Source organism: Sturnus vulgaris, chromosome 13, assembly GCF_052056855.1.
Source record: "Sturnus vulgaris isolate bStuVul1 chromosome 13, bStuVul1.hap1, whole genome shotgun sequence".
Taxonomy (NCBI): Eukaryota; Metazoa; Chordata; class Aves; order Passeriformes; family Sturnidae; genus Sturnus; species Sturnus vulgaris.
In genome coordinates this window covers 12,224,854-12,251,941 of record NC_142255.1, presented here as the reverse complement: position 1 = coordinate 12,251,941, position 27,088 = coordinate 12,224,854, and the positions used below count along the sequence as shown (strand labels likewise).

General features: G+C 39.3%; 1 long non-coding RNA gene across 1 annotated transcript; it reads right to left on the bottom strand.

Moving 5' to 3' along the window:
* Positions 1-231: 231 nt before the first annotated feature.
* Positions 232-26,915, bottom strand: LOC148222248 (uncharacterized). The gene is made up of 6 exons (XR_015806533.1): positions 26,634-26,915; positions 26,200-26,364; positions 10,492-10,626; positions 9,027-9,111; positions 3,282-3,373; positions 232-911 (listed from the first exon to the last, which is right to left on the bottom strand). It is a non-coding gene; the product is annotated as an uncharacterized LOC148222248 (long non-coding RNA).
* Between the last annotated feature and the right edge of the window lie 173 nt (positions 26,916-27,088).

The window sequence follows — 27,088 nt, the reverse complement described above, 5'->3', positions numbered from 1 at the left end:
GTGAGCATTTTCTTTTGTATGTGATTAAACCCACATCTGTTCATTGGAGAGAGGAGAGGAAGAGCCATGCTCTTCTTTCTGGGTATGTAAGACAACAAAAGACCAAATGTTCTTCTTTGGTTCACTTTCCTGACTGTACTGTAGTACACAGAAATGTCTGGCTGCATCAACATGCTGGTTTGGACACTGAGTGTCCTTTGATTACAGGCCCAGCACTTGTATTGGGGGGGAAAAAAATATGGTGAAGGACCATGTTAGTACATTATACTGTTCTGTATTAGGTTTGGGTTTGTTTAAAACAAGAAAGCTCAAATCAGAATTATGTGCCAATTCTTTATAAGATCCCACTCATTTGGCAAAGGAATTGCATTAATTACCTCTTGTTTTCTGTACTGTGTCCTTCCAGAAGAGAGAGGACATGCTGCACTTGTGAATGAAATAATTCACTCATCTTTGAAGCCTTTGCTGTATTTTTCCCTTTTCCTTTGACAATAATGGTGATCTGCAGAAGACTTTCCCTGGATGATTAATACACTTTGGAAATGTTCAGTGGTGATCAGAAAGAAGCTTGTGTAAAACAGACTTCTAAAATATAGTAAATCTATCTGATAGAAACATTACTAAAAAAGAGTCAAAGTACTTTTTAAAAGCTTTTCCCAAAGGTATTGCCTTAGCCATAATTTTACCTGGTTGCTGTTACAGTTGTTTACTCACTGTGGACCTCTCCTCCCCATGAGATGATTTTAGAAGACAGATGGGTTTCACTTATGGAAGATGCAGTTGCTCACTGGGTTTGGATCCTTTTTAAGACTGTGATCTCTGAGATATTGCAGGTTCTTCCTTGTGAGACTGCATTTTACTGAAGTGATCTGGAGTTTCCATGAATCACTGATGTCCAAGGAAAATCACTCCTGTCAAGAGAATAGAGCATAAAGAATTTTCACAGTACAGCTGTAGGAAAATGCTGTAAGATGGACACTTCCTTTTCAATACCTCTGAACTAGCTCCTCTATCTCAGGACTATTAATTCTAAAATTTAAAGAATTTCAGCTGCCAGAATAATTTATAACCTACATGATTCATGAAAGCCTTCCTTCATATTTTGCTCTTTTCAAAGTCTATTTATCAAGAATAACAGATTAAATGTTGGGGGGTTTATGCCAAAAAATAGCAGGTTTTTTCTACAAATGGAAAAAAAGCAAATTGTGTTAGTTTTCAGAAGTGGGCTGCAAAACAATATTTCTTTTACTCATTAAGATGCTCTGTAACTAAGTTATTCTACTTCTTACATCATTCTGAAATATATTTTTACTGTTGATTTGCATTGACGTCCTACAGTTTTATTTTAGAAAAGTTCTCAGCTTGTTTATGTGCTTCAGTGATAGCAGCTATTTAAATTTGTCCTCAGAATCAAATAATCCTGGTTAGTAATAGAGTGAAATGATCTTAAATTTATTTCTAAGGGAAAAAGCTAGCACCGTGCCGAAGTCAGATTGATGATAATTTCAACCTAGGAATTTTAAATGCTCTGGTATTTGTAATATTTTTTGAGGACTCTTGTGAGCCTGAAGCATATTATTTTCAATCTGTTTAATTTCACTACTCCAGAAAGTACAGAATTCTCAGACAATTTTTTGGGGGAGGGGAATTATAGCCCTTTAGAATGTGCTTAGCAAAATGCTCCTAGTTAGGTCTGGTTTGCAGAGTGAGTCCTACCTGCAGATATGAAACTGGGATGTACAGGTTTAACATGTTTGAGAGAGGTTGTAATGTTAGTGAAGAACTGCATTACCTGAGGTTTGGGTATTTTGACTTTTCAAAGAAACATAGCATTTTTTATTATTTATAAGCAACCTTTTAAATTAGTTTTTTGAGATGAAAGCCCCAGAAGTGTTTTATTAAATATCTTACCCCTCTTTAGTTCTTGTCAAAGAGTTGCCTTGCTTATCTATTTATTTAATTATTTTTTAAATACACAGCACAGTACCCTGTGCAAATATGAAGCATTGATGTTGGCAGCAAATCAGCTTCTGTTTTCAGTGGGGATAGAGTTTAAACCACGATTCTCTTCACTGGATAAATTATTTGTTTCTAACATCTCCAGATAGACAGCAGATCTATCAAATTACTACTAAATACTCATTAAACACTAAGTAATTATTAAATTGCTAAAATCTGCATCATAGCTAGCAGCTAGTTGAGAACTTCTGCTTATAGGCAGGGACCTATATGGAAATATATTTGGTAATAAGGTAAATGCTTGTCATCGTTGTGCCCTGGCAGTGATTTTGGGTCTCTGCATGTTCCGACTGGGAAAGAAGGTGGAAACTTGTTTGGTCAAACAGTACAGCTCAGTTCTCAGGGAATAAAAAAGCCCTTGCAGAGTTAGCTTGGATGAGCTGATAAATAGGGAGCTGTGGCTTGCTGATAACTGAGGGATTTGTAGAGCACATCGAGTCACAGGAGCTGCTAAGGGCAGTTGGGCCAAGTCTGCTCATAGTGAACCTTTCTTCTTCATCAGAACAAAAGCTGTATTGTCTATCCCAGGCTCTCATGTATCTTCACTTTTGAGGACTGTGCCTTTTCTAGAAGCACAGATAAGAAACAATGCACCTGTTTCCCATGAGATATGTCCCAACAATCATCACTTTTTTGTGGCTGTCTTGGTCTTGAGCATGGCACTATGTAATACTGTCCAGTGATGCTTTACTTTTCTCTTGCTTTTTACACAATCACTCACATATTCCTTAGTGCACATCATCAGACTAGAAGCCATAATTCATCTCTGTTTCTATTTCTTCTCTAATGCTTCCAAAGATCTCTTGTACTGACTTACAAAAACAGCTGGAGCTGCAACATCGCTCCATTTTAGGCTCTGAATTGTGTTAGCCATTACATTGGTTCTACACACTGCTTGGGTGGAGACATGAGTTAAAATTCCCAACACGGCCAGGAATTCCAGCTTTGTGTAAGTGGTGGTGACTTTCTAATTTTTAACTACATTTCACTAAAAAGGAGGATTTTTCCCAGAGCAATTTACCAAGAGGGGAAAAATGGAAATACTGTTTGAGTATGACCTTCCACCCCAGTGATCTGGGGATGATGTTGGCTGACGTCTGATATTGCTCAGCTTCCCTGCCGTGGTTTTCCAGTAGTCGAGTGCTTTGTCATCCCTACTAAACAGAAAACTCCTGAGCTCACTAAACAGTTTATGAGGGGTTTGGGAAATGACAGAAGAATTTATGAATGCAACTGCAGAACAAAGTATACCTTAAGTTTACCTGAAACAAACGTGGGTCCTATTTGAGCAGATTAGAATGCATTGATTCTAACAATTTCTTCCATCTGAAGTGCTATTCCTGTCCCCAAGATCCTGAGAAAGAGACAAGGAGACATAAAAAAAGAAGGGAATTACTTTGCAGCACTCCAGCATGGGAGCAGGAAAAGTGTTGTTTTGATTGTCTCCAAAAGAGAGGCAGTTCTGTAATTCTGTTTCGTTTTTGTCCACAGAACTTGAAAAGATTTTTCCTAGAAATGTGTAATGGGACTGTCAGAAAACAGACCCCTCCCCTTCCCAGTAGTTTCCTGCTGAAGTCATTTAAGGCCTCTCACAGCTTTCATCTGTGTAGGCACTGAGAGCTCATGGGCCAAGATTTTTTTTTTCAAAGGGAATACTAGCAAAACTGGAGCACTTTTTTAAAAGTCGTTAGGAACGAAAGTTGGAAGTTTCTCTGCATGTGAAGCTAGCTCTCCACTTAATCAGTTTCTCATTTCCGTTCTGTTTCCGCCAGTCCCAGTGAAGTGGCTGTAGGTGTTTTTCTTGTTTTAGGTATTGCTAAAAGCATGTATGTGAGCTGCCCAAAGGGGCGGGGAGGGAAGCTGTTCCTTACTTCACTTCTGGGACTGTCTGTTCAGGGCTTTACACAGGAGGTGACTTGGAAAGGCTTGTGAATTCCATTTACTGTGCACTCAGACCTGACGATCGCAGTAGGCTGAGCACACAAAACCTGCTCTGCAGGCAACAGCCCTTATGCAGTAGCTATTTAGAAAAAAAATCCCTTTGTGGAACTGGCAGATAGCCTGCATTTGCAAAGGTGGGAATTTTGTTGGTTATATATACTATGTTTAACACAATGATCAAGGCAATGTGCTCTTAGAAGAAACCATTACTACTCTGAATAAATGGATGCTACTCAGCATGCATTTTCTAGTTGGACTGAATTCAAGCCTCCCATTCTGAAATGGATAGCTTTTTTGGATCGCATTCACTTGTCTCTCAGACAAATCTGTAGTGTGGATTTGTTCCTTAGATGAATGATACACATTTCATCCGGTTTCTTTCAAATTGAACTTTGCCTGGCACAAGAATGATAAATGTTTTTTTTTCTTTCTCCTTCTGTTTAGAAGACCATGTTGTATTGTGAAAGATGAACTTCATTCCCAAGAGAGATGAACTGCATTCAGAGGTGGATTTACTGGTCCAAGTTTGTAATGCCACAGCAGTGCCATAGGCACCTCATCACAGACATACATCGAGGCAGTCTTGAGCCTTAGTCACACTGCATGTATCAGCTCTTCTGTAAAGCTTTAATTGGAAGTTATGTGTCCTTATAGCCTAGAGGAGTCTTCTCTCTAGGGAGTGAATTTCCCTATTTTGTTTTACTATTAGTCTTTGGGGGTAGCTCAGTATACAAGTATAGTATACAAGTATTTCAGCCTTGGAACATGAAGAGCTTCCTGATGTTAGCTGGCTATTATAAATTACATATGCATTGAAGAGAAGAAAATGCTAGTATTTAAGTAGGCCACCAGCATGCTGTGAATGCAATCCACTGCATTCATATGACATTTAAAGTGTATATTTGCATTTGCTATGAAATTGTGCATACCTAATGTGTAATTTTTGTGCCTTTCCTTGATCCAGTGGATAAAGAAGTTGAGTACAGCCTAAAGAATAAATTTAGTGCTTTGAATTAAACTCCTGATCAGTTCCCAGGATCACATTTAGGACTGCTGAACTAATCAGTAAACTTGGAGAAAAACTAAAGTTCACTCCCAGCATCTGACCCCTATCCTGCAGTGCTGGCAAGCCCTGAGCATTACCTGTCCCTGTCACTTCCCCACATCCCATCTGTCCCTGTGACAAGACCATAAGTTTGAGGCCAGCCAGACAAGATGTTCTGTGGTCTTTTTGATAAGGGCTGATGTGGCCCCTGAAGTGAGAACAAGGCACTTTTAGACAGTCTGGATTCAGGTTGTCTGCAAGGGCCACCTGGAAAGGAGAAGTAATGGCTCAAGACCTGTTTCTAGGAGTGGCCAGCTCAGATACAGTTTAAGCAAACCTGCTTAATTTGCTAGGGTTCTATTTGTGCTGAAAACTTGGCTTTTAGATCTTTACCTGCTTGCTAAGGTATTTCTGTTTGTCTTATTATTGGAATCATTCTTGTTGCTTAACTACAGTGTTGGCAGAAGTTCTTGTCATACTGAAAAAATATTTGAACTGAATCCAGAGACTGTGGAGTTGGTGCAGCTGTATGATGGGGAGGAGCTGGCACATGCTTTCTAAGATTTCAGACTATTAACCATATACTCAAGGGAATGGCATCTGAAATGTCTTTATTTCAGGTGGTAACTGATAATTTCCACCAAGTACAGCTTTTGATTTTTATTATAACTTCTGTCAAGAGGTTAAGACTAGTCAACCCTACTTTTGTAAGTTAGCAATGGTAATAAGAGATGCCTGGCCTTCTTTACTGTGATGTGTACATACACTGGTAAAGATTGATAATAGGAAAGTTGTCACTCAGAAGCCATTCTGCTGTTTAGCCCCTTTTGTAACGAATGGTGCCAGTCACCACAAGCCACCGGGGGTGACCTAATGACCAATCACCACTAGTCACCACCTAGTCTCAGGGCAGCAGCGTTTTTATACAGAATTCTGTTCTGTGAAAGCCCTTCTAAGAATCAGCAGAACAGGGGGCTCAGTAACCGAGGCATACAATGCACAGGAGTGACAAAAACTGCACAAGCAGTGTAAGTCTTCCTTGTGAAGATAGAACAGTCAGAGTTGCTGGCAGAAAGTGATAAGAGTGTCAGTCAGTGGCTGCCTATGTTGGGGGAGGATTGAGTGTGTTCAGTGAGGGGAGTAGTGTTTGTTTAGGTTTTTCCTCCTGGGACTTCTTTACTATATCAAGCACATTTGGGAACTTTCTTTCCCCCCAGTGATCTAAGATGTGAACTGGACAGTGTGTACGGATCTGAGAGAACAAGACTTAGCAATGCTTCAGAAAAAGCAGTTGCATATCCTATAATGACAGCTTTGTTTCTGGGTGCCTGTGTAGACTCAGTTTTTGTTTGCTGACTTTCTTTCAGCTTCAAATACACAAGAAGATGCCTGTTGGGGCTGAAAAAACCTGCAGATAGAGAAAAACTGTAGAGTAAAATGGAGCTGAAACCAGCCCTGTCTGGGGAGTCCCTATGTGTGCTGTATCAGAGGGAACAGCTGGGATCTGCTACTGACACCATTATGAAAACCACATTACTTTCCACCTGCCTGTAAGCTTAGTGTGCGTGCCCTGTCCAGCAAAATGGAGAGCTGATGCTTGTCTCTTTTTTACTCAGTGTCTGTGGGAAGGTCATTTAGTGCAGCATTGCCTGAGTCACTTTGTCACAAACCCATTCAAAAGGCATTTGCTGTATGTAAACTGCTCCAAGATGAGTACACACAAAGGGACAGACTTGTACAAGTTGCTATTCGGAGATCTTGAAACATAAAAACACATAGCTCTGAAGGAAAAGGCCAAGACCCTGAAAATAACTGGCCAGGGTAATGGAAATTGTTAAAAGAATGATTGGGAGCAGCCACAACCATTGCCAAAATCATTACATTCATCAAGCTGAAAAATGAGCCTGGTGGTAGCAGTACATCCAGATGGCCAAGGAATCCAAGGAATATTGGTAATTCATCCATTTGCCTGGTTGGAATCTTGTCCACACCAGCTCAGGGGGACACTCCAGAGGGGCTCCCAAGATCCCAGGCACTGAGTTGCTCTCAGTCTCTGGGCAGGACTCGGGCTCCTCAGCAGTCAGACAGTGGCTGAGGAAGCCACAGGTCCAGGGGAGCAAACGTGGGATCGTGGTGTTAACTTGGCCCTGCAGACCCTGTATTCCAGTGCCTGGGCTGGAGTACTGTGTGTGCTGCCAGTGTGGCTGGGTGCATGCCAGCAATTAGGGACACCAGGAGGACTCTGGAAACTGATGTACAGGCTTGTGCAGCTCTCCTTGCAACACAACTTTTCCCAGCAGATTATGATTGCTGTAACATGGAAGGGAGCTTTGCTCTGGACATGCTAAGTACTCTTATCTCTCAAGTGTCCTAACTAGCATAATTAGATTAAACTAAGAGGAATTTGGCCTAATCTCGTCTCTGTCTCAGATTCTGCCACTCCTTTTCAGACCTAGAGAAAAGACTGAGCCCAAAAGCCTGTCTGTACTTTCCAATTATATTAACTGGCCTAAGAAAAGATTTTTTTTGTTTATGGTCTTTTTCTACAAACTCTGTTTTGTTCTTGCAAGAATACAATTGTTAGTTCTATCCTGGAATGATTGGCATGTATGTAAACTGGAATAAAAGGATCTGATCTGAACTGTTAAAAAAAGAGCAAAGCTATACATTAGTGTGAGAAAGCTGTCATTAAAGAGGCAGTGTTTTTAAATACAATTACAAGTCAAATATTATGATTACCATAATATTAAGTCATTCTCCCCACAATTCACCTGCCCTTCTAATTAAGACAAAACTTTCCCCATAAAGCATCTACTTTACTTTTAGACAAAACTGTGGCTATTTAATGTCTAGCTCATTTTAAAAACTACTAGCAAGGTAGAGCCAACTGCCAGTGGCATTACAACAAAACCCACTTTTTGTTTTGTTGGTAACCTTTTGTATCATACTTATATTACATTATGATTTCTTTTTTACACTGAGCAGCATCCTCATACACAACGGCAAAGACCTGACGTGGTAAAAGTGAACACTAGAATAATTGAAACTGTCCTAGATGTCCCCTTGCAATACATCAGCACTATGAAGTGAGGTGTGTGTTGCCTGCATTGGCAAACTAAAGGTGCCAGGGACAGGGACATCTTCTCACTTCTCCTATTTAAGTAAACATTTAAAAGACAAAAAGCACCCTCTCAAGTATGGAACTGAAATGTGCTACAGAATGATTCACATGAAATAAATAAATGCTTTTCAATTGCAATCATTCCCTATTGAGTTGAAGTGGTATTATGCTGTTTTAATCTCATCAGTTCCAGAAAGCATGCACAAATGAAAAGAAACAATTTTAACACTGTAGGAGGGGGAATAGCAGCTTGTGCAGAGCATCCAGCCAAAGGAAGAGGAATAATTTTACAATGACTGACCTCATTTCTATGCCAGTTTACAAATTCCACTACAATTAATGTCATTATAATTTCTCCACTTCATTCCTGAAAAATTAACCCTGCATGGTAACCCATCATTCTTTAACCTATCCACAGTTTCCACACTTTTTGCCACAGAAGAATTTAAAACACTTATAACCCTTTCCTAGTTTCATCTGATTGCCACTTCTACCCACCTTCACAGGGAAATTCAATTTCTGCTGCCATTTGCAACAACAACAACCTTAGAGGGTATCAACAAACATAGGCAACAACCTTTTGAAATGTTCCTTTTTGGCTCAAATGCACACACGGGAACACTCCCTGCCTAATGCTGAAACACAACCACCTCTTTGGTGATCAGCATAAGTAATATGACAGCTTGTAGCAACACTAAATAATCATCTACTTAGCCTAGAGCAAAAAATTGAAGCAGTGGGAATGTATAACATTTGAATCAGCATTTGTTGGGGAAACATTGCTCTTGTGACACATAAACCTTATTGACTGCAAACATCCAGAAATTTCATAGTGCAGTACCTAAAGCTGGTTAATCCAGCAAAAATTTCTCCAGTACTCTTGTATCTTGTTGATAGTACCTGTGCACTTTTGGAAAGATTTCTTCTTACGAACACCAGATCTCCTTGGGAAGAATTTTCATTTGTACAACAGGAAGCTCCAGTCCTGCAAAAATATTATATTCTCATGAGATTATAGTTGGAGACAGTGCAATCAATAGTCATGACACTAATTTGTCATGTACAGCTAAATGTTCTGCTTGAATGAATCCCTTCCTCTTTAGACTCAGCTCTGTACTGCAAACATTTGGTTTGAGCACTGAATTTGTTCTTTCCTTTAGTACTTCAATACTCCCAGAGAGCTGAGGTCTGATGCTCCTCTTCACATGGAATCTAATTTCCCAAGGTGTCTATTGATTTGAACAGGATCATTTGGTATTAGACATTCCATGGAGATGTTACAGATAGCATTTCTGAGGTTTCCCTGTGCTGAAAAACAGTTCTGCCAAGGACTTTGCTCATTAAAACAGCAGTGAAAAGCAAATCTCTGTGACACCTGAGAAATCAGGTTTTCCATTATGCTTAAATAACAGCAAAAAATATGTAGGTGATTTTCCTGTGCTATTGGCAATAACAAAGGTGTATTTCTAGCATCATTTAGAGGAAGTTTTTCATTGGTTTTGGAATGTCCTTAATACAGAAAAACAAACAAACAGAAAAATCTCTGTTTTCCCAGTGGTGCTCATTACAAATGCACACTTGTCAAATTGCCACTACACTGCAGAAAGGTACACAAATCAAAAGCCTTCATATACTGAAAATTTTAATTTGGCAAGCAGAATATACAATTCATATAGTTAAGCAAAGATAGTAGGCACCAAAAGAATGGAAATATCTTGTTGGTTTGAGGGCTTGTTATTACAAGAACATTGTCTTAAAATATTATTCATAGATACTGCCAGGTTATCTGAATTCAGTCCTACCACTATAGCTGCCTTCTTCTTGGAAAAAAAAAAACATGCTAAGCCATTGCAATTAACTAAAAATGTTTTGTTAATTTGAAAACTGCAATTGTAAAATTTCAGATCAAACTGTTTAATTCTGTAACAAAAAATATATAAAATTAGCAATGTTGTAAAGTCTAAACAGATCCACTTTGATAGTAGCCAACTGCTCACTAGTAAATATGCTCCACCTCTACTAGGAAACAGCAGATGAATTCTTGCAATTCTCTCTGTAACTCTCTGGTCCAAGTCCTTCTGAAGCCAGTGGAATGATTTATTTTAAAACAGCTTATTAGATCTTCATTTTACGTGTTTGTCTCACTTAGATGAGTGTTTATGTCATCTTGGTATTTCAGGGCTTCCAAACTCAACTCTAGAGTTTATCAGGAACTGGTTTTTCTCTTGAAACTGAGATAATATATTAAAGAGAGCATTATTGTATAGCAACAGACTGCTTGTTACTGGTGCATGGCAAGATACCAAATTGTATCAATGCTAAGAATTTAATTTCAATATATTTTGAGAGAAAAAGTCATACTGACCACACAAAATATCCTTAGGTGACACCCATAATGAAGAAGTCACTTTTGATAGGCAGTTCTTGCTCTTGCAGGTGTACTCTCACAAGGCTGGGAACGTCTTTATTTTTGGGGGTTTCTATGGTAATGCTGGCAGTCCTAAATGGAAACAAAAATATTTAAAAGGAGATGTTAAAAAAAAGCATGATTCCAGTGTGACTGAAGTTTGTATTTTTCTAAGAGTACAAAGCAGAAATGTTGTATATGAGTTTAAAAATTCTATATAAATTAAATCCAAAACCAATTCAGACATATTTTTACAAACTCTTTTGGGTTTGGCATCATTAAAGACTCTTTAGAGGCAGCCTTTTAAGAATCTGCAAAAACAAAGTGACTCTTTTCGTGTTTTTTCTGAACCAGGCAGCCATTTTCTACAACCTGAATTTTCATACAATCAAAATAATCTTTGCAAAGGTGAAAATGCTTGCTCCAAAATTACATAACACAAAAGTCCAAGCCGATTTCATTGATTTTTAGAAATAGCCTTTAGGCACTTTGAATGTTTGAAGTGAAACTTAGGCTGCCATCTTAAAAAGAAGCCTGTGACTCTGGAGAGATTTTTAGATTTAAGTTTTGGTGCTGACAGTGAAAGGCTGTGAGTGACAGGGCAGAGCTCCCTGCCATGCCCTGCCATCCTCCAGCCCCTGGCGTGTTGCAGGAGAAGGCTCTGGAGCTGTAACCAGTTCTGCCCTCCAAAGAAGAGCCAGAGTGACAGACAACCCTGGCTCAGCATCAGCAACCCTGCGAAGGTGGCACAGAGCCCCAAAGACCTCAGGAGGGAGAGGGGAAGTCTCCTCCTCCTCCCTGGTCTCACAGCAGGCTGGGAAAGGACCATGTCACACCCAGCTGGCCCAGTGCTCAGGCAGTGCAGGGACCTGCTGGCACTGCTATTTATACACCCTGCTTGGAAAAGAACACTGTTACAAGGTCCTAGCTGTAAAAAAACCCCAAACAATTCTGCTTCTGTGAAAACTTCCAAAAATTGCTTTCCTCAGTGTAGAAGCCGGATATATATTTGTTAAATCAGGCTCTTGATTAGGTAGGACACAAAGGGCTTTCTCCCCTGCAATACTTCCTGCCCAACAACAGTGTTCCCCCTGCTAACCCTGTGAACATTTCATGGGAGACAGTATTTTTTGTTATTGTTTATTTCCACTGTAGCAATCAGCATCTGAGCCCTTTTCTTCCCCCTTCCTCCACCTTCATTTTAATGTCAGGGTTTTTTTCAGGCCAAATTTCTTCCCACTTACTTCGTCTGGTCTTTTCATTAAAATAAGTTCTTCCAATGACCCCCAATCATTTGCCCTTCCTGTCCATTCTTGGTTATGCCAAAACTGTTAGTTCACAACAGGAAACCAATAGCTTGTGCTATCAGGAGACATTTCCTTCACAGCACAAAATGCCTGAATAATAATTTCAAGCAAGGCTTCACCCATTTCCTGTGAATGGAGGGAAGTTTGCCTATCCCAGTCCCCCAGAGCTCTTTGTTTCCATCCCCTCGTGACGTAATGCTTTCTACATAGGGAAGATGGATCATTTTCCCTTACCAGCACTGAACTCAGTGTCCTGTGTAAAGTTTTGATACAGCTCTTCAGGAATAAAACATGTAATATTTACAAACAATAAAAAGTTAAGCTCCAGTTTATACTTGTGGATCTCTTTCAAAAAATAAACTCAACTTTTGGTGTCTGGAAAATAGCTATAATGAAAACACAGAGGCTAAATACAGTTTGGTTTATAAAATGTTTTACTTGCAGGCTATTTAGCACTACAGCTCTAACTGCTGAGTATCCTCTTAGCAGGTAGGAGAGCCCACCTGGGATCAGCCCTTGCTCAGCCCCAGAATGTTCCAGGCTGAAATGCCCATTGTGGCACAGCATTTACAAAAAAACTGCAGATAGATAAACTGAATCATCAACTAAGCACTGCTTAGTTTTGTCCCTATGTAGCAAAACAGTGAAGAATGACTGACGTTTTAAAGTGATACAATACACGAAAGCCTTATTATTAGGACAATGCTAAATTGCAAAAAGGCATATATCAAGAAATACATGTTAGCTCTTCAGTGCTGAAATATTTAGGATGCATAATTTTAGGCAACAAGTGTGTCAGGCTATTCTTTAAAAATGTAGGCATAGAAAATGCTACATGGGAGCTACTTTTTCCCATTAAGCCCTACTGTGGTGCTTCTAAATTTATTTTTGTTAAATTATGCAAACTGGATTCAGAATATATATGTTATTTAATTTTCTACTTTTTAAAACAAGCTTTATAAGGACTTGAAATTATGATTTCTTTACATCATATTATTTTTGCCCACTGTTGGGGGAAGAAAGAAAGCTTAAAAGGAGAATTTGTTAGAGTTTGAGAACCTTTAAAATAGCTCTTGCCACACTTGTTTTTACAGTGCAGTCTTAATTACAGCATCTTCTGTCATACAAAAACCATAATAAATCTCTCCATTATTCTGAAGACAAAAATTTTATTACGTTTGTTTCCTCTCTGTAATTTGAAATGTTCAAGTCAACATGAAATGCTACATCTCTTACTCGAATTCACTTGTGAGTGAGCTGAGTGCAGTCACTGTTTTCATCCCTCCCTTGACCAGCACTGCCTGCATGTCCTGCTGCCTGTCTGCTCAGCTGGGATGCTGCAGGAGGCAGGCACCTTCCTCCTCACAGAGTCTAGTCGTGTTTATGTTAGCTAAATAAACTGATTTAACACCTCTGCACAAGGAGCTGTGTTTAAGAACAGCAGATTTGTGTTTCGACATCTCTTGCTTGAAAGGCAGGAATGTAATTTCCTTGCTGCAGACTGGCAGAACCTTTGCATTTTGTGTTTTCTAGTCCATTTCCAAAAGTGCATTTGTCAGCTATAGACCCAGGAGCAGATTTCACCCACCCTGACCACCTTCAGTCCTCACTTTCCTCATCAGTGACTGTAAGGTATGAGACAGTGTCAGTCTCTTTGTATTTGTTTTAGAGGACCTATAAAGATGAATTTTGTTTCATTTCACTTTGGGGCTGAGGAAAACGTTTCCCTCTCAATGTCTTTGACAGATCAGAAAAGTGTTTCTCAAACAAAAAATAATCTGTAAGATATCATTCAATTCTTTATCTAATTGTTCAGCCTTAAGCATGGACATCTTGTTGAAAACCTCCTTTGAAGGTGATACTTCAAGACTATTGCTGTATTTTTCTCTTTCTTTCCTTTCCCAATTTTCAATCCCCTTTCATCTGGCCATTTAAGTATGACTAAGTTACATTTAATTGTGCACTAAAACCTCAAGTGGTTGTTCATTCAGCAGTTTGTAAGGCCAAATCTGGAAATCCTTTCTTTGTTCTGGCCATCTGCCTCCAAAGCAGAATAGCAGGTGAGCTGGGAAGAAAGCAGTGCAAACACCAATGCCCAAAGACACCAGCTCCTGTAAGACTGGACAAGCTGAATATGTCTAACTGTGCCTAATGGCAAGAAAAGCTAATGGCAATGTTATTCTATTGGCTATTAGAAAAATACAAATGCCAAGGTATAACCATGCATACTTAAAACAACACAAAAATCAGGCCAATCATGAGAGAAAGCTTCTGTCAATCCCATGTTTTAATACTATGAAAAGATCTTCTATAGCAACTGTGGGAATACAATGTCCTTTTCAGCTTGTAAAACTACATTTGCAAAGCACTCTGAAAAGTTTGTGGGTAATACCACAAACTGTCAAGAAGTGACATCTTTCTTCCTATTATTAACTTGTATAATACTGTATGTACTCCAGTAAACTTCCCCAAAAATCCTACATGAATGGGAGTTTGTGCAGAGTATTTCTGTTTTGCTATGGAATAGATCACAGAACTCTGTCCATCCATCAAAATACATGAGAAAATTATGCTTAATCCTGATTTTCTAGTTGGTGACCTGAAACTTGGAAAAACTAGGAGACTTGATTAAGGCTGCACAGAGAAAGAAGCAGCTCAGTCTGTTAGCCATTACAGGGGCTGCAACTGCACATGCCAGCTTTTGGGACACATCACACAGTGCTAATGTGCAGAAGATTCTAGAATTCTCTATATAATACATATCAAAATTGTCAGAGCTGTCTAGTGCCCTCACTGCAGCTGCACTGATGTTGTCTGACGTGTCTGGAGGAGAAAGGAACAGAGGTGCTGCAGAAAAGGCAATGCCAGTAGCTGGGAATGATCAAATGTCCCTGCTAAACTCACAGAGCTACAAAAGAGCTAATAGCTGACATTTTTAACACTGGAATTTTCAGGCAAGTAAAATCATAATTTTATCAGAATAGTGATATCAACATTGTATCATATATAACTCTTGGCTTAAAAGTCCTGGTAGACACCAGAGCAGTCCTGGAAACTAGATACCTTTAAAATCCATGTCCCTTAAATAGGTTAAATCCCTCTAACACCTTTCATGGCAACATTTCTTCTGCTTGGAGCTCAGGCTCTCATTATGTTTGACATTTTATTTCCACTATTGAGTTGTCTTTTCCTTGTTTTTGCTCACTCACAGGGCATACTGGCCAGCCTACAAAAAAGTAATTTGAATGTTTTAAACTAGACTAATATATTTTGACTGTATCCTCTCTGACACAGAGGACTGTAATGCAGCCAGCTGTTCATTGTTACTATATTAAATAAAGTAGAACTCCCCTGTGGCATTCCATATGCTAACAAATGATGTAATGAAATTCTGGTCATGTGAAAATTCTATGATTATACCACCCAGCATCCCCCATGAGTACTCAGAGGCAAACAGACTTGCCTGAAAAGCCCCATTAACACATCCTTCTTACAATACAGAACTGCAATTGGTTTCGTCTGATATGCTGCTTGTTTTCTGTGTGTTACATGCCCTAGTAGTGTAAGCACACTTTTCTCTGTATTGGTGAAAATGTGCACAAGAGAAAGATAGAAAGCTTTGTTAAAATGATGTTAACTTTGTTAACTTCTGTAAACACAGGATGTGAGGAGCGGATTGCAAGAAATGTGATCTACAAGTGGGAAGTGGGACTGCTCAGGTGGGCAAAGATAGAGAACGAGGGAGAGAAGGAAGGTGCATCCTCTAAGAGACTTGGGTGAAGATAATTTAACCACCTTGTTCTTCCTCCCTCCCTCCTTCCTTCCCTTCCTCCCTCCTTGCCTCGATAAATGTTGTACCATTTCAGTGATCTGGTTTCTAACACAAGCCCACATACAGTTATAGGATCACAGCTAAAGAAATAAAGAAATGTTGAGTGGGAGTGAGACCAAATGCCAACTGTTAAAGTTTTACATCAACACTGAAACCAGCTTTCATAGAGCCTGAAAGTGTGAAAAAAGAAGCAAGGATAAGAATGAAGGAAAAGAAGTAGATGAGCTTTACCTTAGAAAATGTAGCTATAAATAGAAATTTTAACCTTTTAATCACCTTGATTTTGGTGATTCTGGGTCACCTGTGTGACTTACTTACATGAACCAGGATGGCAAGAGGTACAGCTCAAATGGGCTAGAGGCAGCTGAGGAAGCAGGAAAGGAGATAAAAGCACAATGTTTTTACCAGGCAAATTTTCAGACAAGAGAAACCAAATAATAGCAAACTGAATTTAAACTTTTAGAAGTTGCAGATGAGTGCTCAGCTCTTCAAAGTAAAATTGATATGTGAGGTACCATCCAGCCAGTCACATGGTGCACAGGGGAATTAGTTGTGGAACTGAGTCCCTTAAATCAGCCAATCAGCTATGGAAATTGGGCACTGCAATACAACTCTGAATTCCCTGGAGATGTACAAAGAAATAGTCCTGTGAATTATGCACTTCTATTAGATTTAAAACATGTATCTCTCAGCCTCTTCAGAGCCCATACAACACACTTTTGGTGGGCAGTAGATGCTGTCTGGAAAGCAGTGAGGGTCTGGGCTAGCAGGGGAGCTGGGGAGAAAAGGACTGAGAGCAGCTATTCCCAGTAAGCAGTGAGGCTTCCAGGGCAATTCTGCATGATGCTGGGCTTTTTGATCATCAAAATAGGATCTCTGGAGCAAAAACAGGAGCATTGCATCATTCCTGACTGTTGGATGGCAGTCTCTTATTGGAAACAAAGATACTGAGAGATCCCCAGTTCTTCCCCTTTCATGACCATAATTCAGCACTGCTAGCAACAGTGAGGGCTCATTTCTCTGGTGGGAAGGATGTAAGTCTTTGAGTTTGTGAGTCTGTCAAAATGGAAAGCAAAAATAAGCTGAAGCGTTTACAGAGACTAAAACGTTTGAAATGAGAAGAAATCCTAAGCATGTATGAAGGCAGCAAAGCTTTGTGCCCCACAAGGCAGAACTGTGGGAGAGTTAGCTCCATCCTCCTGCAGCAGGACTGCACAGCCCAGAGCGTGGCCACACAGAGGTAGCAGCACATGACTATTAGTCTTATGCAGAGCCCCACTGGCACAGCAGTACTGGTTCAGGCTCTGGAGGAAACTTGCTTGTAGCCAAAACAGGTATCTCCACTGTGCAGTGCAGACATACCCCAAGAGCCTTTATGAACAGGTTAAAGCAGCCTGGATGTGTCTCTGACAGCACTGGGATATGTTTCTTTCCATGATTCACAAAGGATAGGCAGAAACAATGTGAGCAAACACCAGTCCCACATAAGCTTGGCCTGATTAAGGTTTTCAGAGGAGGGATAAGTCTCATCTGATCTTGAGCCTGCCTGTGCTGCAGTTTCGTCTTGATGTTTATCTGTTCTTTCCTAGAGAATTCAATGCAAAAATGTCAACAGGCTTTCACTAGCAAGGATGGGGAGGAGGAAGAACACCATATAGCATTTCCCAAATGTGTTCACATGCCTTTCACATGTTTACATTTCTTGACCATGGTCTGAGTCCAACCTTAAGGTAACCTTGAACCTTGCAAACTAAATACAGCTCTGCTAGTGCAGCTGGAACAGGTGAGAGAGCCAGATAACACTGAAAGAGCTTAATCCAAAGTCTTAAGAAAATAAAGGAAACATTACTGCTCAAAATCTGTGCTGCTAGAGCCCTCCTTCTTGCTACACTGACAACTTTTTATTCTGGAAATAGCAGTGCAGTATGTTCACCACTACTTATCATGGATCTGAATGATATGATGATCTGAATAGTTTTATTCCCTAAATAGTGCACAGGATAAGGACATCTTAAGGACAGAGACAGACTCTGACTCACCCACCCTTGCTTCCAGCTGAGCAATCGCCTTGGGGAACTGTGCAGCAGAAAAGCCATTATACAGATCTGCTCCTACTCTGTATTCTGCCTGAAGAAAATAGTTAGATATTCCCTTCCTGTACCCTGGATGGTGTCTGTGAGCAGTGCTGGAGCTGTGCACTCCCACAGAGCCCCAGCTCTGCCCCAGCTCCCAGGAGAGCTGCTGACCCAATTGCAGCACCTGGGGGAATAATGTGTTAAAATTCCCATGAGGAGACAGGACTGTGGAGCTGTGGGCTGTGATCCAGAGTCTGAGCCTTCCTGAAGCAGTGTTATTTCTGTAACATAATTAAAGATGTAAAAGAATTGGCACTGAAACACCAATAAAACAATTCTTAATTCTTAACATGGTCTCAGACTGTTGAATCATAAAATACATGTTCTATAATATTTATTTTTAATTCACTTAAAAAAAAGAACAAACAAAACTCCTCTCCACTCCCCCTGGAAGACACATAATATTTTGTGAAGTATTTTGGCAGAAGACAGATTATTGTATTTATTGTGACATCATAATTAATTAAAGGAGGAAAAATAAAGCTATTACAAAGAGGTCAAATTTCAGCCATTTGTCTGGAGTAAGGTTCAGTTTTGAAGTAGTTTTTCAAAAGAGATTTTACAGTAACAATCTATAATGAGGTTAATTTGAAACTGAATATGCTAATCATTGGTTTGATACCCTCGACACTGCAAATGTATTGCTTCCCTTGGTGTGATAATGTTACTTATCATCTTTCCTTTGCTACTCTGTCAAACAATTTCAATTTCAGTCAGAGGCTCTGACTTTCATTTCCATGGAAGATTTTGCTGTTCCATTATCTTAACACTGGAAAAAACCATCTCTGGATGAATCACAACAATTGGAGGTGGTAAGGATGGAAAATAGGATGCTGCCTGCTGAACACTACACATTCAGGATTGCTATGCATAGGCTGTGAGTCTTTTCAGAGAACTGAGCATGAATTCCACCTCATCTAAGTTGTTGGTCAGTTTGGGGTTTTTTTATTACTTATGATTTTCTGTGACTTTTCTGATATCATTTATAGAACTCCTCTCAGGAAGTAATGAGTTGAAATATTTTCAGAATTTGCAGATTTCATCTCCTCATTCTGAAGCCCATATGAATTCTACAGGGCTGAAAAAGCAAAAGTAATGGTTTGCCTTCCACCTGTAGGCTGAGCTGAATCATGCTGGCTTGTAAGTGTTGTTCAGCAGCATACTTGAGAGGTGCTTACACCTTCAATACATTTCCTAACTTAGAGTTGTTAAAAACATCCAAACTCCTCTTCTGTCTAGCCCTACACAGCCTGAGTCCTCTGGCAGAGCTTAAAAAGAGACTGAGAATTGAGAGAGGCAGCAGCTCTAACACAGATGTTTAGTATTCAATTAATTAACTCTGTCAGTGTTAGTCACTGGCACATTCAACTCAGAGAGTGGAAACATGCAAGAGGGGGAGGAAACACAACAGAAAAAAACAATCACAAAAAAAGAACCTATTTCAATATTAATTGGGCAGAAAATAAAATTAAGATTTCAATCCAAAACCTGTGTGTTCTGCCCACAACTCAAAACTGACAAAACCACCCTGCAGTATTGTGGTTTCCATGTTTGTTTTGAAACCCAGCACACACAGAGGCATTACCGTGGAGCAAGTCCTGTGAAGACCAAGGGTGAGCCGTCCTCACCCTCCTCACACAGCTCGGTGTATGTTCCTTCTCACAAGGCTTCACCACGACACAATTTCCCTCTCTTCCCATTCCTGCCCAACTCACAGGAACCTGTGACCACTTATGAATTAGCCAACATCCCCTTCCACCCACATCTTTTCAGAGGCCTGGTGAAACACATGGGTCTACATGGAGGAAGTTCTTTCCTGTTGGGTATTTTACTGTCTGGACCAAAGTGTTCTGAGGTGCTGCTTCTTTAACTGTGAGAAAATAGCTAATGCAATACAATGGCTATATCCACCCTAAAGCCTGTGGTTTTCCAAAACCACAAGCTGACTACATGGCAGCCAAGTTCCTTATTTTTTAATATGTATTTATGTATATATGTCTATATTTATATTCCTAGATTTATATGTGCATTACAGTATATTTATATGCACTAAATGGATAGCGAATGAATCTACTGGCTTATACACAGAAGATGCTGGTGTAGGCCAGTTTGGATGCAGGATACAGAACTCCAAGAGGAAAAAAATCAAAAATATCTCTGTTACATAGTTAAACACACTTCTGAACTCTGCCTAGCCAATTACTTTTGTACATTGGCTTGAAACTACAGCTGCAAGCTGTACAAAGGAAATGACGACGGGATATAAAGGACTAGGGAATATTCAATATTTACTAAACAAAGATCTTACTTTGAGCATGTGTTCAGTCATACCATAAGTATTTGAAAAAAACAGTTCTCTATGCCTGGACAGTTCAGACAGTCATTGTGTCATTTTGCAGTGCACATACAGTAACTCACCTTGCATTAAAAGTACATGCAATAGCTGACTTTGTCCTCCCCTCTTAAATTATGAATTCAAACCAGAAAGGCTCTGGAAAGCCAAAAGGCATTGATAAATATTAGAACAAAACCTGGAACCCTGAAAGACCATGAACATTTTGAGAAATTCTTTTCATACCTTAGTTGTTCAAAGGAACTGTCTTCAAAGGAAGAATTTCCAAGCTCTGACTTGAAGACAGGTTAAAATCACACCAAGTTGCTGAAAGGGATTTTCCAACATCATCTGACTTCTTGAGTGACTAGAGAGCAGTTCAGAACATTTTTAATATTACCAGATGAGAGTTGTTCCTTTAACTCAATGTGTTATGTCTTCTCCTTGGGAACTGGAGAAAAGGGCTATTGTAAAACATTATTATTTATGAACTGTGTTATGGTGTTTGCCAGATGACTGTGAAAGGGGCCCCATGTCTAATCAGCCTGTACAGAGCTTAGGCACTGTAGTGACAGACTGCCACATTTTGGGAGCCTTTAATCTGCAGAGCCAACAGAGGCAAAAGGTTGGAGCTGATCATCCCTGCTGGAGATGGCCAACAGTGATTAAATTACTTGTCCAGCTTCAGAGACTGAGATCTGCCATAAAGCAGGAAACAAGCTCAGATCTCCTGAGGCCCATGGTTGTACTCCTGATGTGCTGTGACTCACAGTTAACTCATGGTTGATTAATGATAATTAGGATTTCAATTAGAAGGATCACCCATCTCCTCTGTCCTTCACATTTTCTAGGACCGCTTAAATGGTCACATTTTACTGGCACTCTTTTTTGCAGAAATTATTTTTGAGATCCAGATATTGAAGCACCTGCAGACATTTTAGTTTACAAAAGATGATAAAAGACATGAGAGAAGACTGATAATTCCCTGCCACTCATACGAACCTCTGCGAGCCAGCAGCAGTCCCAGTTCTGATAAGATTTATATGAAAAAACCTTTGATTTGTCAGCTATAAATTCGGGAAAACTGTGATCCCTTTGCAGTAGTCCTTGACAAGAATAAAAACTATAGTCCTAGAATAAATTATTTGCCAACTCCTTCAAAGTAGACTCTATTGGAGGGAGGAAGCTCTGGTGGTCCCACATTTATGATGGACTTGCTTCTGCTTGCAGATTTTCTGCTCTCATTTTATCAGGATCCTCTGCCATCATTGCATTTCCTGAATTTTCCCATCATTGATTTGCTTTTTTGTTCAGATATGTCCCTACTTCTTTCCTCAGGCGCTGCTTATGCAGTGATTTCAGCAAAGTGTTAAGCAAACTGGATCAGTGTAAAAATAGGTTTTTCTTTCTTCCTAGCTGCTAACATGGGTATGAGATTGAAGAGAATCATAGAGACAAAAGATTAGTGATAAGTCAAGCTTTTTGCACGTTTTGAACATCTTTGTAATGCACCTTGTTCTCCTTTTGCCTTCACAGATCAATAGTGAACTCTGAAAGACATCTCCCTTGTTCACGTCAAGCCTGACTCCTGTCTAAGATAGCAGTTAAGTTTTTTTACATCCCTGCACTTCCCATTCATTCCAGAAACACTATAGACTCCTCTGATCTGGCTGCAGATGTTCCTTCCTCCCCCACCCCTACCCTACTGGAAGTTGCAGTAGCAAAAAGTTGTAATGTCTCGTTTCCCTGCAAGTTTTTTAGTGCTGCTTATCTCTGGAAGGGGTTTAATCTTTTCCTGCTTTGATTAGAAGATGACTCAGATGGGAAGGTACAGTAATTTTGTGCCATCAGCAGCATTATAATTTGTTCAAGTTGACAGCCCACTAGATTCTCACTAGGTGAGGATTTATGGTAGGAAGCCTTAAGGTATAGAAAGCAACAAAAATAGCTGTATAGTATGTGGCTAGCAGGGCTTACCAGAGTCATTTGCTTCAGGTGTGCTTGACATTTCTGTGCACGGAGCCCTATCATTACTCCGTAATTAACTTTCTCTTTTATGATCTCATTTTTCCTTCTAACTGGGACAAGGAAAGAGTTTTGCTCAATCCTACCAGCTTGTTCCAAAGTCAGGGGAGACTACATCCAGCACCGAACAACACAACATGTCAGGAAAAATAAATGAAATGGCTTTGTGGTGTCAGTTTAGGAAGAAATGAGATGAAATATTTTTTCCATGTGTTGAATGAGCCCAGACAAAATCTGTCTAGATACTAGACTCACTACAACCTGCTTGTAGCATTTTTGGAGGAATGAAAAATCTATTTTATGGCAGACACTCAACCATGCTACACACTGAAAAATACTCCCTTTTCTCAGAATAAAATTCCTTCATAGTTAGATAAAACAGAGTGGAAGTTATTTGGTAGAGTCTTCTGGAATAGCAGAACACATTAGCTGTGATTCCATACAGCACTCATGTTTTTTTCTTTATTTCTAACTCCTCTTGAATCAGAACTAAATGAATAAATCCCAATAAAAGGAGAATTAAAAAATCAAGCGCTTGTTCCAGGTGACCTCATATGTTGGAGAGCAAGTTCTGGGTGACTGTGGGTTACTGGAAGTCTATTCTGGCTGGAAATATGTGTTAGGTTTTTTTCTCCAGGGCTAGGATGAAACTAGCTTAGCTTCTACTAAGCTGACTCCAGGTAAATACATATTATTTAAGTCTTAAATTTTCAGTTCACATAAAGTTCAGATTGTTACTCTCTAATTAAAACAAAACAAAACAGCAAATACACAACAAAAAACCCCAACACTTGCCCCAAACAACAACAACAACACACACACAAAAGAATACCCCAAAACCAAATGAATAAGAAGTCGAAGTTATTCCAGGGAGGATTATTCATGCGTAAAATGTGCATTTTTTTCTGTCTTTGACCTTCCCATGCTCCTGTGAATTTCATTTACTATTAAACCACTGTCAAATAGGAACAACAGCATTTTCTGTAACTTGCAGCCAGTAAGTGCCATTTTAAACACTGAAAATATCACAGTGTCCAGCTTAAGGACAGCAAATTGAGCATGAAGAAGAATCTTTCTGGATAAGCTTTATGTGCAGAGTCTCACAGTATCCTTGGGAGCAAAACCAGTATTCTAAAGAAATATATATATTTAAGCAACCAAGAATTCTTGAGTTTTCATTCACAGCTTCTAAAATATAAAGTACATTAACACTCATAACACTGCTTATTCCATGGCTATGTTCCACATACTAGAAAGACTGTTTATTCACAGCAATTACTGAAAGCACCACCCATTCTCACTGTATCTCTCGGGCCACAATCACTGGTGTCAGATGTGTTTTCACTAACGAGACTGTGGAACTGGTAAGCAGAGAGCTTTCCCACCCTTCCCTTCTCCCAAGCATTCGACAAGCTGCAGTTTCAGGGTGGCCACACCCTGCTTGTTATTGTTAAATTGAAATATTAAAGGTGGGTTCTTTTATATTTTCCTTAGCCTTTCACCTCTGTTTAAAATAGAGTACATTCAAAGGACATCTGTGTTACTGGCAACACCATCACATGAAGGAGCTTTCTATAAATAGCATCACTACTAAATAAACGGCTGAAGCACAGCACTCACCAGCATGATGAAGTCAGAATTGTATTATTTATTCTTAGTGGATCTGATGGCTGATGAATAAAGTATACATTTATTTTCATTTTGAAATAATATGGTGAAGCTGCAAATAAAGTTAAAAAGTAAGAATCACAAGATACATTGCCAAAATTGCTAAATTTCTTAGGACACACTGGCAAAATGACTGATATCTGCATTCAAAAGGGGCTCCTGAATTTTTGCACTTATGGTTTTTAGGGATCATTTTTGAAAGTGTCGTTTCTCATCTCTCTTATTTGTGTTTTTCAGCAGTAAAATGGGGTTAATAACACTTAACTAGTTCACAAAAGTATTAAGATGGTAAATATATTCAAGTGAGTAAAATGCATTAAGTTTCTCTGACTGAATGAGTCACTACAGTACAGAAATTATTTCAATTTGAGATGTTTGACATGTGAAGGAGCAAGGTAAGTACCAAACCATTTTCTCCTGTTCTCACAACTGAAAAAATCACAGACTTCACAAACCAGAGGCCAGACTTTCAAAGAGCAATGGAAAAATCTATCCAAATGTACATTTACAGCTCTATGTAGACCTACCTCACACCAGTCCTAAGTTTTTCTGCTAAGGATTGTTCAAGGACTCATGAAATCTGTGATTTGCTGGTGAAATTCAGTGAATTACTCGTTCTCTAAATAACTACTTTTAAGTACACTAACTAGGTAAGCCTGTTTTGATTGTTTATGCTCTGAAGATATGATTGCAATGAAGACAATCTAATTTAAGCAAACAACATGATAAAAAATACGTTTCTCTGAGAGAAACGGGGACAAGAAAAAAGATCATAAAAAGACATAGAAAATGATAGCATACATGATTTCATCAAGTGGATTCAGTAGCAGCAAACCAATTATGGAAGAAAATCTATAGAATCGATTACATTAGTACATAATTTTTCTATTCCTAAAACATCCTGTGTAATGTAATGAACATGCTAAAAGAAAAAATGCATCTTTTTTTTTTTCCATTACATGAAGGAGTTAAAAGAGCTTCATAAGCCACATGTAAGACAATATTGAGTACACAGACCTTCCACGCATAAAGTCTACAGTCTACAATACATTCCTGTTTTAAACTAGAGGTTTAACATGTATAGGGCATTTCTCTAAGGAAGAAACCCATTCAGTTGAAAGTGATGAGCATCTTGTTAAAATATTTGTATGTATCAATGCACAGTCCTTGGAAATGAATCGAAGTAGGGATGCCTGTCTGAAAACTGAAAAAAAGATCCACCTTTCCAAATTATATAGTCCGAAATGAAATCTGTGTGGTTTCTGAAGAATACATGGATAGTAAAGCTATCTAAGTTTTACTGTGCTCAAAGGTTTTCAAAGTAAACCCAAAATACTGACCAGGTTTCTTAACTTTCTTTCCAAATCACTCAACATCTCTGAGAATAAATTCACACAGAAAAGCCTAAGAAAGAATAATCAGGAATAAATAGAGGACAAACCAAGAAATATCTTTTTACCACCATGTAAACACATTACTTACCTATACTCTGGTCACTCTTCTGAATCAATCATTGGGAATAATGCGACATGTCATTAAATGGAAGTGATATTTGTATTATTTTTCAGGACTGATTGACTAAGATCTTTGGTATTTTTTATTGAGATGCATCATTAAAATATTGAATGCTGAAATCAGTAAGGTTGAAGGAATACAATTGCCAAGTAAAACAAATCAGAATTAAATGTACATTTCCACTGCAGAGCTCCCATGAGTTGGTATATGAGTCTTAGGAGAGGAGTAGGCAGGTTAGGTCTCACAGTCTTGTTTTCTTTGGCTGGCAAACAGCTAATCATTTTTAAACTTGGCTCTTGTTTCATATATCACATTCTATATGACCGCCTTTATGTTCCCCTCTTTTAAGTATTCTGAGTTTCTTTCATAGAGAGCAAGGTCTTCTAATTCAATATCAGTTTTTCACTTAGAATAAGAAGGCAATTTGCTGTGTTGTATATTAAAGGGAAACCAAATATTTTTGGTGACAACTCAACACCTAAGGGTTCAAGCTGACCTTACACTAATGATTGTTATCCTATCCTGTATTCTCCAAGCCATATGGATTTTTGATTACAGTGCAACCACAGACTTGCATAATAAACCAGCCACTACAGTAAAACACCAGTAATGACCCAATCAGACATGTAAGTTGTGCTGCTCAGCCATCAGAATCTACAGGGAGCAGTACCCCAGGGAAGAAGGGTGAAGCAGACACCATCTCTTCCAGAACAGCCTCACAGGACTGAGGAAAGCTTGCACCCTCTCTTTTAAGTTAAGATGACTGTCAGCTTGTTCTCTGGCATGGCTGCAAAACGTGATTAAGAGGCACTCAGCAAAATGACCATTCAGGAGCAAAATTTCATGGATTACCTCACGCTGGGAGTACAAGCTCCAGCTGTGATTGACTTTTGCAAACTTCTCTAAGGTTCTGGACTGTGGTGAGAAGCTGGTTCTCCTTACTTTCTCCCAGAACTGCACATTTACCAGCATGCCATTCTTCTGAGGAACTTCAGTGGGGTAAATCTGTGGTGCCAGCTATGAAAAGAAGGTGCGAATAATTTTACAATTTGCTTTTCCAATTACAACTACCCTCTGATTCTTCTGAGCCCCTGGTTTGCTGGCCCTGGGCACCTGTACCCATTGAGGCTGAGGACAGGTCGCTGCCCTAAGAAGAGCACTGCTCACCTGGGAGGTCATTTGTTTAGACCCTTGGCATCATTTCCTAAATTTCACTCCTAATAGCCACCCACTCAACAAAAATCAATACATCTACCCCAAAAATTCCCAGCTTGTTTGTGTAATACCTTTAACACTCCATCCACGTTTCATGTGGTGTTTCAGTGGCTGATCTGGATTTGCAGGCCATGTCTTAACAGCTTTGCACCTACCACACCTATGAAAAACAGTAATATGGCTATAACTAAGCATGTCATGTAAGCAGACTGATTAGATAAGATAAAGCACTGTGGATATCTAAAATGCAACCCACACACCATATTTCAATTACAGCTACATGCATGTTCTAAGGCAGATGCTGAAATACCTCAGATACATGCTGGCTAAATAAGCTAACACTGCTGGACTGTTGCATAATAGGTCAAGAGATTCCATAATATTTCTTGAGATACATTATTAAGTGTAAGGCTTTAGTCAATGATACCACATGAGAACAAATATGAGTATGGACAACATTTTAAAAAAATCAGCATTTCAGCTTTAGGCAGAATCCACTAAGTTACACATTTCCTAAATGGAGAAC